General features: G+C 44.2%; 1 long non-coding RNA gene across 1 annotated transcript; it reads right to left on the bottom strand.

Annotated features, from left to right (window-relative positions):
• Positions 1 to 11,454: 11,454 nt before the first annotated feature.
• LOC115100965 lies at positions 11,455 to 16,268 on the bottom strand. Its single transcript, XR_003859224.1, has 3 exons — positions 16,136 to 16,268; positions 14,537 to 14,658; positions 11,455 to 11,586 (listed from the first exon to the last, which is right to left on the bottom strand). It is a non-coding gene; the product is annotated as an uncharacterized LOC115100965 (long non-coding RNA).
• Positions 16,269 to 16,923: the final 655 nt, after the last annotated feature.

Genomic DNA, 16,923 nt, shown 5'->3' with positions numbered 1-16,923 from the left:
ACCTGACCGAGTTAATTGGTGTCCCTAGACTCAAGAACGCTGCGTGCGATCATTTCTATACCAAAAAAAATACTCTCATAACCGGCATCAAATATGTCTTTTGAGGATTTCTGCGCATATCTTCCCAAGCCCTTAATATTTTTCATAAGCAAAATGAGAAAAAGACCATTAAGCCTTAGAGAAGGTCACACTTTAATTTTGCAGTGCGTAAGGAATGGGCTACTCTTACAGAAGCTAAACAGATCGAATTGCAGATTGAATGGAAGCGGATCTGGGATTGATCTGGAAACGATTTTTTATTTAGTGGAACTAGAATTGAATTGCTATGGAGCCGAAAGGTTTTTTATATTTATTTATTGCAAGAGATATCGACTCTTTATGTCCAGCAGATGCCAGGAAACTAACCATAGATCAGAAGAATGAACTACTCCCAAAATTTGTATCCATAATTCATTCATTCGTTCAACCTGTTTTTAAATTAACTTCTGCCACTCTGATTCTGAATGTGGCACTTAGCTCAGAATCATTCAGTCAGCAGCTGAGCAAACAAAATCATTACAATTTTCCTTTTCATTTTCTGGGAGGTTTTTTTGTGTCTATTTCTAAGGAGAAATAAGCATTTTTAAGTTCTGAGAGCTCCTCTAACTAAGTCATTTTCACCAGTGAGGAAGGAACAAATCCAGGGCAAACAGATTTGCGGCTCAAGACAAATCTCCAAACCTCGAATTTATCCGTGAATCTGCTTTACTAAAACAAACTGGACCCACTGCAGCAAGAGACCAGGCTTCAGTTAATTGCTTTTCTGGCACACATCTGGATCCAAATATTTGGGCAGCGGATAATAAGACCCCCCCCCCCTCCCTCCTGTGAATGCAAGTCCAGCCTACGCTCTGCATTGCACGGATCGTAGAAGGAATATGCAAATGTGAAAAATCGCACACAGGAAGTCATCAGTATGATAATTACACCGGATAAGTAGGGCTGCTTCACCTAATTCAGTGCAAGAGATTTAGAGTAGAAATATATTACATGCACATGTTAATTAGAAGTGAGGAGAGGCAGAAAATACAGAATGTACCTGAAAAAAATAAACTATTTTTAGTCCGAGAATAAGAAAGGCCAAGTGCAAAGAATTTTGAGCTGCCAACTGGTCCATCCCAAACAGGTTATCCAGTTTTATAATTCAACGCAGTCCAATAAAATTGCAATTTCCTCGCGGTCTGCAGATGTTCCTGAGATGGGCCGGACTTGCTAAGTTCCTCTGCGGGCAGATTTTGCACCAGCCTTAAGGACAGGCCATAAGGAGGCCACCGAACAGCGCCCGTGTGCCTGCTGTGCCTGGGAGGATCACAAGGGGAGATTGGAGATGCCAGGCTCCCAGTGGTTGCTTTCCGCAGTCCAACAGAAGAACCAGCCAAAGGCGAGGCTGCACATGGGCTTTCAAGATCAAGGTCTCTCTACAGAGGAGCTGTCCTTTTAAAACGACTTGATAGTTGGTGTCTCGTTTTATGTCTTTCCTACTGGAAACAAAACACACAAACCACCGGATTTTCATTTTGTACCACTTTATTTCAGCTTGCACCAAGTGCTTTATTAGCACACCTGAAGTGCTTTACTGTGCACCACCACTAACCTGCACGCACTGTAAAAACGTGCACACGTTGCACGAATACAATGCATGCTAAAGTGAAGCAAATTAAACGATATACACAGGAAAACGAAACGACAGAGATGTCTTTTTTACCTAACATGGATCATTTAAGGTTATCAGCCCTCTGAATCTTCCCAGAATCTGGAAGTTTTGCCCAGCTAAGGAGCCTTAGAAACTCAGGAGGTCTTGGAACATCGCTCATTCCTTTTGCATTCTCTAGGGACTTCAAAATGTACGATTACATGAGAGGCCTCTGGAATTCTTTATGGCTTCTCCAAAACCATCTAACAAACTGCTTTCCAGTCACTGGTTTTTCATTACTTATTCATTTCCATGGTTTACATGGCCCACGGTTGCCAAATCAGCAGCACTTAGAAATATCATAATGCAGAAAAGAACTTGTAATTTCAGGGCCAGGGATATTCAATTTCTCCCCTACTGCAGCAAGAACAAAGATAACAGTACGCACGGGCTCCAAAGGAATAGTAATATATTTTGCATGAGAATTGTATTAAATATTTAAAGTAGGCTAATCAGGGCCAAACTTTGTTAAAGCTAATGTAGCAATGGGGGAAAGCCCCTTCAGATGTCCCAGTGCCACCAGCTTAGCTCCACATAATCACTGAATGTCACTCCAGTACTGGTTTTCCCACCATCCCAAACCAACCTGCGGCTCCTTTCCCCAAGAAATAAGCTAGAATACGCTAGAGACCCAGACCTGGACCGGCATCCCATGACACATGCAAAGTTGGCAATGATCCAATAGCCACTGTTATAGAATTCTTAAAAAATGGAAAAAAAAAAACACTAGAAGTTTCATACACAACTAATGAAACCTTCTTTGCCAGAAAGCGTGCTCACTTGCATGCATGTGCCTACACAGATCTGGGGAAAATACCCACGTGCAACCTCCCCCCCTCCAACATCTGCTAGAATTAGGAGTTGCATTGGATGTAAAACCCAATAGTTATTAGGAGGCAGTACCGCCAAAACAATATTAGGTGGAGTAACTGTGCACGTGCTCATTAAAAAACCTGTCATGATCCTTGTGGATCCCCTGATGTGTGGACTGGACACAGAACAGATGCAAAACCATCGTCTCGTGAGAATACGTGGCTCCAAATCCAACGTCTCTTGGCCCCCTGACACGCCCTGAAAGTCTGCTGATTGGACACCACATGGTAAACATATTAGTAGGGATACACATACAGGATGATCGTGTACACATAACGTTCCATGGGCACAGGAATCGGAAGAATCTGGTTTAAAAATATCCCAGTTTAAACCAGGGCATAATGCTATTAATTGTAAACAGACTGTGAGATCTCTAAATATTTCCCAGCTATGGGAAGTAATGCTACTTCCAATGCACTGGGATGCAATCTTAGGCCTATGATGGAATCTGCATTCTTATCGAATTCTTGATCAGATGAAAAGTGATGCATCTGCATGTTAACTAAGCAAAACCTTCTGCTTCCCACTGAAAAACAGAGAGACTTCTAGGGAGGGTCATTTGTATGCATCATGATGGACTCTCCTTCCAGAGATACAAGGTGAGCAATCTGCAAGCTGTAGTCAGTGTAGCTGGGGCCTCCAGATAGAAGGAGCGTGATCCAAAAGGGTTGGCAGATTCCCCAGCAAGGATGGCCGAGTGAATCATTCATGTTTCAAACTGAATAATTATTTGACCTGTTATAGACTGAAACGTGCAGTGTAAATTTGACTGTTTGTATTTGCATTTAAACTCTTGAGAGGGTGCATTCATGAATCTGCTCTAAGGGTAGAAACAGGGCAAAAGATGCTCTGTGTTTCCCCTTCCCACAGTCTTTCATGAACAAAGAATTAGAGCCCGGATTAATCTGGAGTTCTCCATTCAGTTTTACTATCTAGCACTCACTGTGACCTTGAGTATCTACACCTTAACGTTTCCTGGACTCAAAATGAGATTGCAAGCTCTACTGGGGCAAAGCCAACTGTCTTCCACCACAGCAGGTTAACCTTTCGCGGCACTATAAAACTCCTAACTGCTATCTGTATTATCCATAGTCACGAGACAGCGTGGGCATCTGACTGTGTGCGGGGAACAAAGGCTCTCACCGGTGCTTCTTTTCTTCTTAAAACTCCTCGGAGGAACTGGAACTACAAGTCCATTCATGCAGGCGCAGGTCAGACCCAGCTTGCCCAGACGGCTCAAAGCCTACTAGAGCAGCGTCCTACGTTGGCGTTTCATGGGCCGGGCTTTACCCAGATGTCCCATCCCGTCCCGTCCCCCCCCCTCTGGCACAGGACTGCTTTCAGTAAGTGCAGGCACACTCGTATGACGCAGAGTAAATTCTCCCTTGATTGCTGTGTTTCATCAGTACAATGTAATTGGTGCAAACAGGTAATTTGAAGATTACAAGCCTTATTCCTCTATAACAGTGATTACTGATTGCTAATTACAGTGCTGATTTTTTAGGAGTATGAATTCTTGACAGTTACATTACCCGTGTGATTTATCGCTTTATCTATGAGACCATTTCCTAGCCTCAGGATTTTCCAGGAGATGGTGCAGCTACTTGGGCGATCAAAGGCAGCAGCGACGTCGTCGAGTCTGCCCCTTCTCCACCCGGTCAGGCTCTGGACTACGGGGGTCATTTTGTAACGCTGCCCCTAATTTAGCCAGCACATGAGCTATGCCAATTTTCAAAGCAGACTGACGCAGAAAAGTCCACTTTGAGAATGATCCCAGCAGAATTAGGCACACACAATTACAACCGGTGTTTTCTTGCACGTAGTTTTACGGAGGGAATTCACGCGCATGCTTTTTAAAATGAAAAAAAGCATGCGAGTAATTCCCAACCCCCCACTTAGACTTCACCCCCTGGAATGCCTCTCCCCCATGCATATAAAACCACAGGCAAACAGTGGGTATGTGCATTATTTTATGCACGTATCAGTCACGCCGCCTGCTCATTCATAGAACGAGAGAGATCCCCTCAGTATCTTGCTACATCTTTTCACCCCAGTAGGCAGGGCAAATTTTGACTGAACCATAGTCTCCTCTTCCGTCCACCCTGAATAAAGCTCAAGGGCATGTGAGGTGCAGGATCTGAGGCACGGAACAGCTGATTTCTTATTGCCACATACTTTGTAGCCAGGCTTCAGTCTATGTTATTATCATAGGCTCTACACATGTGAAAATGTGTTAAGCTCAGTCCATATTCGACCTGAGGAGGGGGCCTCTTTCACTTAATGCTTTCCTCGTGACAATGAACACAGCCTGAACTGCACGATCCACTTCCCTTGCGCAGTAATTGGGTCATGGATTTGATAGATGCCATCGTATCACCAGGACCCTCAAGACTCTTGCTCTGACAAAATTTCAACTTGGGGAGCACAGACTGGCTTGTAAATACTAAAGAGGGCTGTTTGGGGCAACTCTTGCACTGCATTTTAAACCTAACGGAGAAGAGTTAAATAAGGTCATTGCTGTCATCTATCCTGCTCACAAGGGCTTAACTCCGTCGAGCGATCCACAACAGGACAAAAGCAGATCGTACGACATAATGCCCCTAACCCACAACGGACATCAGTAGTGAGCAGAAACCTGGGTGTCCGTAAAATTATAGGGCTGTGCATGCGTTTCCTCTGATTCGGCGGGACGCGCGTGCCTCGCCGACTTTCTGGTACACGCGGGAAAACGAATAGTATGCGTGCATCACATTATCAAAACGAAAACACTGCTGATGGGACCTGTTCCAAGCTGCACTTCTGCTTTAAGAAAAGGTGAGGTTTTGTACAAAAGTACTGCAAGACTATCACTGCCCACAGCTCTCCCGTACGTCACCCTCCCCTCCCCACAAACCCTAGCTGCACTTGGCATGGGCTGCTAATTAGGGCTTCAGAGCAATCTTACTCTTGGACAAATTAAGCCGGCAGTGGGGCACCAGCTGGAAGAAGGGACCTGCATGCACAAAAAGTAAGGGCAATAACTAAGAACATTTATTAGAGCATCTCGGACACCTTCATAAGCCAGCCTGCTGTCCGATGACGCCAACGCCTGCCAGAAACTGTCCTCGGTTTTGCGCTCCGGGACAGTGCCCTTTCTCTCTGGAGAGCTACATTTAAGGGAAGCCAGGCTGCAAGCTTCAGGAGTAAAGGGCCATGCAGAGCTGCACAGAGCACCACAGGCTGAGGCAATAAATCGAATGGTTGTCCATTGGACATTTTAAACGAGCAGAGGATGGAGAAATAATTTACACTCTCGCATCAAGGCTGGATGGATACTTTCTGATTGATTAGGAAGCAGTCGGCTAGAGCAGGCTTCACCTCACAATCAGAACTAAAAATGCAAGACCAAGGGTCAACGACACTTAAAACCTAACTAACTCCATAAGTCAGAATCTTATATCTTAATCCAAGATATTTATCGCCTATTGAGGGTCGCGGTGTTCAGGCCGAGCAAAAAGCTCAACAGTTAGACAAGATAATTGTAAAAAAGGGACAGATTTGTGAATTCCCAGTTGTGTTCCCATTGGTTAAATCATACATTTAAAGGCAGGGGATTTTGCCATTTTGCAGGACCCTGGCTCTAAAGTTTGTAGAATTAATCCCGGAAAAATACGCCACCATAGAACTAGAGTATGCTAATGCAGTATTTGTTTGGGGTGATTACAGCTTGCTTTTATATTATGGTGGCTTCCTTTTCTAAGAACTTCTGTCATAAAGTTGCAGAGCATCTTTTGGAAAGGCCCAACTACTTCCTTCCTTATTTCCTACAAAAGCCATTTCTGATAAAGTCTCCTCAGTGCAGTCTTAACCTGTCCTGTGGCCCTAGGGTCAAAAGACTTTGAGGGGGCCCGTTCCAAAGAACAGGCAACTGGGGGGCAAGAGAGATAAGCCCCCGTTTGATGCCAATGAGACTGAGGCACCCTCAATGACGCCAACAGGGATGGTGCCCTGTGCCAGTGAAGACTGTGCTCCCTCCCACCCCAGTGCCTTCTAACAGAGCCTCCCACTGGGCTCCTCAACAATAATTTTATAAGAGCCCCAACGCTGCTTACCGGGTGCTCAAAGAGCGGTCACCAGATTTCTGGGGTGGATCCAATAGTGAGCAAGCAGTTCGTTTGAGAGGGAGGGGACAACTCAAAATATACCTAGAAGCCCATTCTAAATTGTGTTACCACAAACTAATTCAAAGAAAAGACAAAAGCCCCGGGGCAGGCAGGTACATCCTGCATTCAAGAGCGCTAATTACCTAGCATGAAAAAGTTAACTCGGCCAACACCATCCAGCTGTTCTCCTCATGCAAATTCAGTGTGGGAGTCACAGCCAAATAAGAGGCTTTGAACCGAGTCCCAGGATATTTTATGCTGATGATTTATTAATATTTTCTAGCAAACAATAAAGGAGTTTCCAACCTTTGGTGTATCTGGCTTGATTTTCTAGCTCAGCGTGGTCCTTTTTTCTCATTCTCTGGTCGTCTGTGCCTTTATTTGTTTTCTCTCTGAAGACCCCTTTTTACCTTTATCAGTCTCTCTCTCCCTTCTGTCTGGATATTTTAATCCTCTCCTTCCTCTTCCTGCACGGTCTCCTTTCCCATCCCTCTGTGCATTCTCCTCCATTCTCTTCCTGGCTTTCTCCTCCTCTCCCTGTCCCAAATGCGGGGTCCTTTCTCACCCTCCTTCTCTCCCCATTATGGCTCTTTCTCCTTCACCCAAAAACAAGCTCCCTTTCCCTCCTCTATTCTGTCTTTCCTTCCTCATACATCCCCTACCCTTAGACCCTCTCTCTGCCCCTAATTCCAGTTTCGATCAGTCCCCAGAAAACTCTCCCCTCATCCCTGCAATCCCTGGAAAACAATCCCTCCCCCTCCAAGAGCTCTGACCACAGTCCCTTAAACCCGACCCCCACCTCGCCTTCGGGAGGTTCTCCTCAACACTGCATTTATTATTTTTCTGTAAAATTCTTATGTACCACTTTCTAGTTCAAAAAGAAAACTCAAATCAGTGCACATCCAAATGAAATTGCAATGCATAAAACTCAATAAAATACAAAACAGAAATGTGGTAAACAAATAATTATGCATTCATTTAAAGCCAGCATCCCCATGAAGCCAGCCCAGCTTCCTGCCACCCTCCATTTCCAGGGCTCCGCGGGGGCCCGGGCTCGCGCTAAGAGCCACGCAACGAGGATCTGCAATGTGCGCCTGCTCCTCTCCTATCGCTCAAGACCCGGCCCCCTGCGCGGCTCCAGTACCAGAGGCAGCAGGAAGGAAGGAGGTGGAGCGGAGAGGAGGGGCTGAGGCCCGGCTCTTCAGATGACCCTAGAGTAGGATAAGCCACTGCCGCGGGCAGGGTAGTTGAGGTTTCGGCTGCTGCAAATGGCAGTTTATCGCTTTGCCACCATGCCTGATCAACACTTTACACAGAAGTGGAGACGTTCTGCCCTGAGAGCACATTCACACCTCTTGCGCAAAGTGAGCCCAGTAAATACTGCAGGCAGCAGTGCGCTCTTACTCTAGCGCGATAGGCACAGTCAGAGGAAATCACAATTAGGCTCTGATTGCGATTCTGTGCTCTTTATTTACAGTGGCAGTAAACTCAAAACAAAATGGCAGCAAACGAAAGGGAAACCCTTCAGCAGTTCCCGTTAGCCTCAGTTACTTCACAGACTTTAGTATATGCTGGGACTCCATCAACTGCCCGGAGCCTGTCTAACCCTTCTAGGCCCTGAGGTTTTATCCTCTGGGGAAGGGCTCTTCCCTTTACCCTGCAGCTCTCTATCTTAAGGAGGACTGGTCGGGATAGCTGTATCGGCCCTTTAAGGAAGACTGAGGGAGTTTCCTATACACTCTCTCACAATCGCTTATTTAATCTTATAATAGGAGGACTAGGGGGCACTCCATGAAGTTAGCAAGTAGCACATTTAAAACAAATTGAAGAAAATTCTTTTTCACTCAACGCACAATTAAGCTCTGGAATTCGTTGCCAGAGGATGTGGTTACAGCAGTTAGTGTAACTGGTTTTAAAAAAGGTTTGGATAAGTTCCTGGAGGAGAAGTCCATAAAATGCTATTAATCAAGTTGACTTAAGAATAGCCACTGCTATTACTTATTTATTTATTTAGCCATTTTATATACCATCGTTCCAAAAGAAGATCACAACAGTTTACAATATCCGCATTCATATCTATGGTCAAGAAACACATACTGTGTGTCAACATTCACCTTCTACTTCAACACTACAGCGTATACATATTCTAGTTCATAATCATAAAGATTCTAGGATATCACACTAGCTACTATATAATCTAGTTCATATTCAAACATTTTGTTGGTCGACCTAACAGTAAATACAAGTTCCAATTCTACTAACAATACAGGTCAGATCATTCATTACTTATTGCTCACTCTGCTAACATTATCTCTGGTACTGAAGTAGCAGTTATCAGCATTATAGGTATTTTACGTTAAATCGTAAGCATTTCTAAAGAACCGTGTTTTCAGTTCACGCCTGAAAGTCTTTCTTTGTGTCATCTGATGTATTGACTCTGGAAGAGAGTTCCACAACTTGAGGTCTGCTATGGAAAACATTCGGTCTCTTATATGCGTTAGATGCGTGTTCCGAGCAGAAGGCACCATTAGAAGTCCTTTGTTTTGTGGTCTTAGGTCTCTCTGGGGTCTTTAGTGTTGAATTGTCACTCCTAATAAACACGGGTTAATACTGTTGATGAGCAGTGCTATCAGCGAGAGGTCTTCTAGGGACAAGGGTCATTTTGAAGGAACTGTAGTGCTTTTAGTAGGCTTGCGGGGAGGCCTAGTGAAAGGGAGTTGGAGTAGTCTAAGTTGTGTTTGTAAGACAGTGTGGAAGTCCTGTATTGTTAACAAAGGTTTCAGTCGATGTAATATTCTCAGCTTGGAGCTTGTTTTGATTAATTTGCTTATATGCTTTTTCATAGTGAAGTTCTCATCGATCTGAATTCCAAGGTCTCATACTTGATCTGAGGGAGTAATATTAGCGATTCCTAGGTCTAGGGTTGGTGGTTTGATTATCATGCTATCGCTCCTTAACCACACAATTTCTGTACTTTTTGGGTTTAGAGTTAGTTTCAGTTGAGAAAGTTTTTGTTGTATGGCCTTCATGTGTATGTTGACAGAGACGACGCAGTTTTTTCAAATGTATTGTCAAATGGGATATAGTCTGCATATGTCATCTGCATATAGGAAGAAGTTGATTCCTAGATTTGCATTTAGGCAGCAATAGATGTTGAATAGTGTGGCCGAGAGTGCTGAACCTTGGGGGAACGCCTGTATTGATGGGGAAAGTGTCTGAAATTTGATTACCCAGTTTGACTTGGAATGTCCTATCTTTTAGGAAGGAAGAGAACCATTTGTTGACATTTCTGTCTATTCCAATTTCTCTTAGCTGGTGGCATAGCAGGGTGTGGTCTATGGCGTCAAAGGCTGCGGTTAAATCAATTAGTACTAGGATATAGGATGTAGGATTCATTGTTGTCAAATCCCTGTAGTACAGGGTCGGCTAAGGAAATGAGGAGGGTTTCTGTTCAGTGATTTTGGTTTGGGTATAGTATGTTGCTGTCTTCTAGGTGGTTCTCTAATGGTGATAACACTGCTTTTTCTAGGACTTGCCCGATGAAAGGTTGGATTTTGGTCGGTAATTGTCCCAATCATCGATTCTGCCGGATCTGTTTTTTAGGATTGGTTTAATCACAGCCTGCTTTGCCCTGTCGGGGACCAATCCTGCTAGCGAGTAGTTTATTATGGCTGTGAATATCGGGGTTATTACGCTATTTACTTGCAGGGTTAGAGTCTAAGGGGTGGGGAGCGGGCTTCATTTTAGTGATTATTTGGTTACTTCAAGTTTAGATACTGGGTCAAATGAGTTCCATTTCCCTTGACCAAATTTTTCTTCAGGCTCTTTACTGGCATTAGAAGCATGGGATCTTCTTAGTGTTTGGTTACTTGCCAGGTCCTTATGGCCTGGATTGGCCACTGTTGGAAACAGGATGCTGGGCTTCATGGATCCTTGGTCTCACCCAGTATGGCATTTTCTTATGTTCTTAGCACAGGATGCTAGGCCTGAGTCAGGAGAGCGTAAGCAAAAAAGTAAAAGAACAGCCCCTGTCGTTTCCCTGGGAGACTCAACAGGTTGCAGCCCAAGTCCTGCTTCTGTCTGTCGTCCCACAGCAGCTGACCTCCTCGCTTCTGGTTAACGGGGAGACTCCTGGGTCTCAGAGACCTGCAGCTGCTTCTCACTGGTGACGCAGAGGGGAAAGCTTCTTCAACTGTACCCGTGCCCCAATTCACCCACCCCTTCTTCCTAGAAATATTAAATAGTTTGTCTTTCTCTGCTACGCCATCCAGTCACAGAGAGGACAATTTTCAAAGCTATTTGTCCAGGTGAAAAGGCCTTTGCTCGCAGTGTCAGACATGAGCGTGAGCAAGCCTGGCAGATGCTGAGGGTCCCTTAACACAAAGGGGGTCCAGTGGAAAAAGTTAGTATGAGGCCACTGGAGACTGGGTATGGCACTCTTTACCGCTGAAGGTTGTCATCCCCGGCATTCCCCATCTGGTCCCCATCTCTCCCCTGCACCTTCCATTTTGTAGGCCTTCCCTTGCCCCCCCTGGATGAGGGTAGTATGTGGGAGGGGGGGGTTTCCTCTCCTCCTCACCTCTGCGTCACTGCCCCCCGAGAGCTCTGGGGAAGCATCGTTATGCACACATGCACCATTGTCATCCCCCCCCCCGAGCCCCTAATATTTGTATAATTTAGAGAGAAAAGTTAATTCGTACTTGTGAAATGTTTTTTTGTTGAATTCTCCCATCACCAAATCCCACGATGCGCCGCCTCTTTTATTGCTGGATGATCAGATGAGATGCTTCTGTGTATTTTGGAAAATGTCCCTCTCCCTGCTTTTCAACAGGTAGCCTCCTTAATAAAAAAAAAAAATTATTGATCCCCAGCAGCTGCTCCCAAAGCTCCTTCCCAGCAAATTTTTATTACACAGACTTTTTAATCGTTTGCAGAGCTCAGTGGCAACCTTAGCCTACCTGCCAAGGTTGGGGGAAGGATCGTGGCATTTTCGGGAGCACCTCACCCTCTCTACCAAAATTAGCATCAGCTTGCATTAAAAATGGAAGTCATGCCAAGTCTGAATTAACCTTGTATCGTTTGAACTTTGGGAAATAAATCTGAATTTGCCAATCAACATTAAGTGGCAGGAAACTAAAAGTGGACATTTTTATCTGAAATATATTTCTAGTTCTCTGGAACTTTGCTGCTCTTTTAATAGCTTTAGGAAGGTATTATCGAAAATGATCTGAACTTACAGGACTTAGGGTTGTTTTTTTTTTTAACAGTTTTATGTACATGTGCATGGATTGTCCTTTGCAGAATTGTAAGAGTTCAGGTACGAGACATTACATTTCAATAATCCTAATCGAATATAAGAAACAGAGCTTCTGTAGCATAGATTAGAGATTTTAGGTTAATAGTTACCATAATCCGGGGACAGGGACTGTATATTTTCATTTAAACGAATAACTATAACTGAGGGTGGGAATTTTAGGTTCAAGAAGCTATCTTCGTGCAGAGTTGAGGGACTTATATTGAATGAAATAATTATTAATTTTAGTATTTAATATTGGAGAAATATAAAGAGTTGAACTGTTGTATGCATTAATTTTATTGTTTTATGCTATATTTGATTGTACTGTTAATTGAGATGTATTTGCTGCATTGTTAACCGACCTGATATCTTTGAGGAAGGTCGGTATATAAAAAATGTATAAATAAATAAATATCTTTTTGAGGCTGTTCAAATGAGACATCTCTAGTACTTCCTTTCAGGTTTTCAGGAACAAGCAGGGTGATGTGCTTATGGTCAGTTTATGATTACCTTTGCCCTCAACTCTAATTACGCCCTTAAAGGGAATACCCTGGGACAGAGAGCAGAGCCCCAGTGAAGGAAAAAGCATCATCTATAGCTGGCTCTCTCTGAAAATGTGGCAAAAAAAAGGTCGTTTTAGCATTAAAGAGTGGTTGTACAGCACAAAGGAGGTGATAATCCCCTTGTACAGGTCCTTGGTGCGGCCTCACCTGGAGCACTGAGTTCAGTTCAGGAGACCTTATCTCAAAAGGGTCAGAGGCAGGATGGAGGCAGTCCAGAGAAGGGCGACCAGAATGGTGGAGGGGTCTGTAGTGGAAGACTTATGAGAGGCAGTTTTTGTATTCACCACAGAGGAGATGGTGAACACAAAAACGGTCAAAGAATTCAAAGGGGCGCGGGATAAACCCTGAGGACCCCTAAAGTCGAGAGGACGCATATGAAGAAAAGGGTGCATTGTGGTTACTGCCCTTAACCAATAAGCCTTGATGCTTTTAATGTAACTGCAACACTGCTCACCACTTCAACAGCAGAGAGAAAATGGGAATTGGATTCAGACAACAAGCAACCAGGGTCCTGACATTTATGGTCTAGGGAACTGATAAGCAAGGAGATAACCTGCACGGAGCGGCAGTTACTACCCTTAGCAGAAACTTGGGGGGTAACTTGCATGGCGCAACAGTTACTACCATCAGAAACTTGCTGGACAGACTTGTTGGACCATTTGGTTCTGCTCTGCCGTCATTACTATGTTACTATATATAGTAATGACGGCAGAGCAGAACATTTATATATATATATATATATATATATATATATATATATATATATATGTTACTATGTTATATAATTTATATTTACAAAATTTCTGTTCTGCTTAATGCACAGAAAATGTTCAATATGGGGGTGACTTGCATGGAGCTCCCACACATCCGTATGAAAAAGTTACAGCACGGTTACCGGTCATGGTAAAACATTGTTTAAAGTATTGCTGGTGTCAGAAAATAAGAAATATTTTCACAAGTCTTCCTCTGGATATCAGAAAGTGTAAGAGTATTCATCTCTTCTCTTCCTGTTCAGGCAGAGCCCGAAATTGCCATAAACACCAAAAGAATTTTCCAAATACTTTTTAAGTTTAAATTCCAGCGATATCAATTAGAGATCCCCAGGGGGATGCTTACCTTTTGAACCTATGCGCTTACAGAAGTGCATGTTAAAATGACTAAGCCTGTTAAGCAGTATCTTGCTTTTAGGTGAAATCAGCAGAGATTGAGCACTAGAATGCAGTGGGAAAAAGCTGGTAAAGATGCACATTTGTTACATTCGTTTCGGTGGGTACACATGTAGCTCTCCAACTTTCTAGTACACGTGAGAAACGGAGAGCCTGCGTGCATTTTTAATAACGAGATACACGCAAACTCTCCATTTTCCAGTGTACTAGAAGGTTGGGGAGGTAGGCGCGTACCCACCGAAAGGGATGCGACAAATGCACATTCCTGAAAGTTGGATGGGCAGGACTGCAAGGACATTGGGCTTAGGGTTTATTGACCTCATTTTGTTTTGACTTGATGAAGGGAGAGTTAGCTTCCAAAAGCTAGTCAATAAAAAGGTGTCACCTTATTTTTTTTTTATCTATTGATCTTTCCTTCTGAGCATTCAAACTGATATAGCAAGCAAGCTAATTTTATACAGAAATAAATTGCTAGGTGGTAAAACCTCTTAATGCCTTCCCCCCTCCCTATAAAATAAATAGGGACGTTTGTTTTTAGTTTTTATTTCATTTTCCCTGGGAATCTCAATGTTATAACAACAAAAATATTCAGTGGAAAAATTACTTTCCCACTCATTTTTCTCCGGTTTGGTATAACAGTCATTTTTCCACTGATTTTTTTTCTGAGATTCCTAGGGAAAATAAAAACTGAAATCAAAGGTCCCTAAAAATAAATGCAAATAATGTGTAGTTAACAGTGGATAAAACTAAGGGGATATTTTCACCTGTGCAATGATAAAGCCTCCATGATGGATTCCAGAAATACTGGCGTTTCAGAGCCTGCCAGACATGAAAGGTATCTCTTCCTCACACATTTCCCTGTACAGTGAGGCAGAAATGGAAGAACCTGTTGAGGAAGCAAAACACAAATTGATTAGCCCCAGCTGTGTGCTTGAACGCAGACAGATGTTTGATCGGGGATCACATATCAGCTGCAAAGTAACCCATTTGCAGAGAATGAATGAGTTTTCCGGATTTTTTTTTGGTCTCTGTTTGGTGATTTGTTCCACACCAGTCCTGCCACCTAACTTAACGCTCCAGTTTAGGTTTGATGAGTGTCCGGGGAAGGCCGGAGATAGCAGGCCGGGGAGCATGCTAGCCAAGGAATACACTTGAGGAAAGTTGCCGAGAAAGGGAAAGGTGGAGAGCAGGCATTGCTGAGCTGTGCACCTTGAAAGTCCACGAGAGTCTTACGTTGGGGATGAGGCAGTGCAGAGAGGCAATGGAATTTTCTAGCCCAAGGTCTGCAATAACTATACCCAGTAATTACACAAGTGGTCTAGATTTGGGACCCACTGTTAAATGGTGCTCAGACAAACTAGAGAGTCCATGTAGTTGGAACTGGGGATTCACATGGATGGGCACATGCCAAGCACAGGAGGGCAACGAGGGGCTTCCCTTCTAGCCCTTGAACATTAGATGAACTTAATAGGACTATTTTAGGAGGCAAGGCAGTGAAAAGAAAGGGGAGACAAAGCAAAAAAATAGAAGAGTGGCGTGCATTTAGCATGCTAAGCTGTGGCACAGCCTGCTACACTGCACTCACTGAACGTCAAGGTCTCCAAAAGCAACAGAGAACTCCATCCAACGTCAAGACAATAGGACAATTTTCAGAAGGATCTAGCAGGTAAAGTCAGGGGAGTCAGCTAGATCCCATGAAATGTAATGTTCACCCAGCAGAGCATCTAAATGTATCTGCCTTACTTCATTATGGGGCTCCTACGGTCCCAGCAGTGGTGTGGCGTCAGGTTGGGGGAACAAAGGTGGCCAACTCTGAGCACCACAACTGCAGGATTCAGTCTGTCTAAACTTAGGGTCATTTTCAGCCACAGCCTCACTGATTAATCAGGCGCTTGGCACCCTTTACAATTTGTCTCAAATTATTTCAACTTGCATCTGAATTTCAATAAGACAAATAGCTTGTGAACAAGCAAACAAAAGGGCCCAGTGTTTTGCCTCATGCTTTTTTATGAGATTCAGGCTGTGTTTGCACGTAATGTGAGTACAAATGTTCAAAGACTTGGAGACAGAGAAATATGATGGCAGAAAGACTGTAGGGCCCGTCCAGTCTGTTCATTCATCCAAAGTCTCATCACTTCCTTAGAGATCCCATAAAAAAACACAGAAACATGGCGGCAGAAAAAGCCTTCTCAACACTCCTAGGTTTTAGGGGTCCTAAATTTAGGGAAACAAACATTTCAGTCGAGGTTTGGCACCTCAGCTTTTGATTGAAAAGTATCCCAAATTTAGGGGCGCCAAGCTTACGCGCATGTACATGACCTTTTTCACAAGTACACACGCCGTTTTACCCCCATCTCGCTCACCCGCAGGCACCAAGCCATTTGGGGGGTTTAGCGCACGCATTTTACGCTAATTTTCAAAGACAAAGCACCCGGGCTCCTCCTCTTTGGAAACGTAATGTAAAGCACCAACGCCTGCCCTGCGAGGACGCGCGCGACTCGAAAACTGGCCCCGCCCCCACCGAATGACCTAAGCCCTCGGGAAACTTCTGAGCAAGCTTGGTTGCTCTTCCTAGCAAGCTAACCCTGGGTCATCAGGTTAGGCTGAGCCAATCCATGGTTCTACCCCACGTGCAGCAGTGGGCGGGCTCCATCCTGCTTTGCTTAAGAGAAAGAGTAGCGCGCCGACTGTCATTGTTATCAATAAATAGATAAATGACTAACGCGGCCAGGCGCTCTTTCTACCTCAGCCACCCAGAGTCGTGCTCTTTGCTTGGCTTTCTGTGTGTGTGCGCGTTTCGTGACATCCTGAGTTATTTAGAAAAATGCGTAATTAGAAAGCGAGAGAGGAAGCAGGCCTGGGAAACTCCCTTCTGCACAGAAGCCGTGCAGGGAGCGCTGCCTGATAATTAACTGAATTTCACACCTTGCAATCGCGCCCCATGGGGGCCTTCTCCCCTTCTAGTGGAAGCCGTGCGCCATCTAATCAGCAGCCTAATCAAAGCACCTTGGGTTTCCGCTGTACAAACGCAGTCCCGAGTCCGAGCTCAAGAGATCACAAAGGCTTCTAGCCCTGGTTGCCTTTGGAGTGGGGCGCAGCCTTCGGCGCCTGTTCTTGTCTATGCTGCAAACCTTAAGTCTTTTTTGGTTTA

This window comes from Rhinatrema bivittatum, chromosome 11 (genome assembly GCF_901001135.1).
Source record: "Rhinatrema bivittatum chromosome 11, aRhiBiv1.1, whole genome shotgun sequence".
NCBI lineage: Eukaryota > Metazoa > Chordata > Amphibia > Gymnophiona > Rhinatrematidae > Rhinatrema > Rhinatrema bivittatum.
Note: the sequence above shows the minus strand (reverse complement) of the source record. Positions and strands in the feature narration are given on the sequence as shown.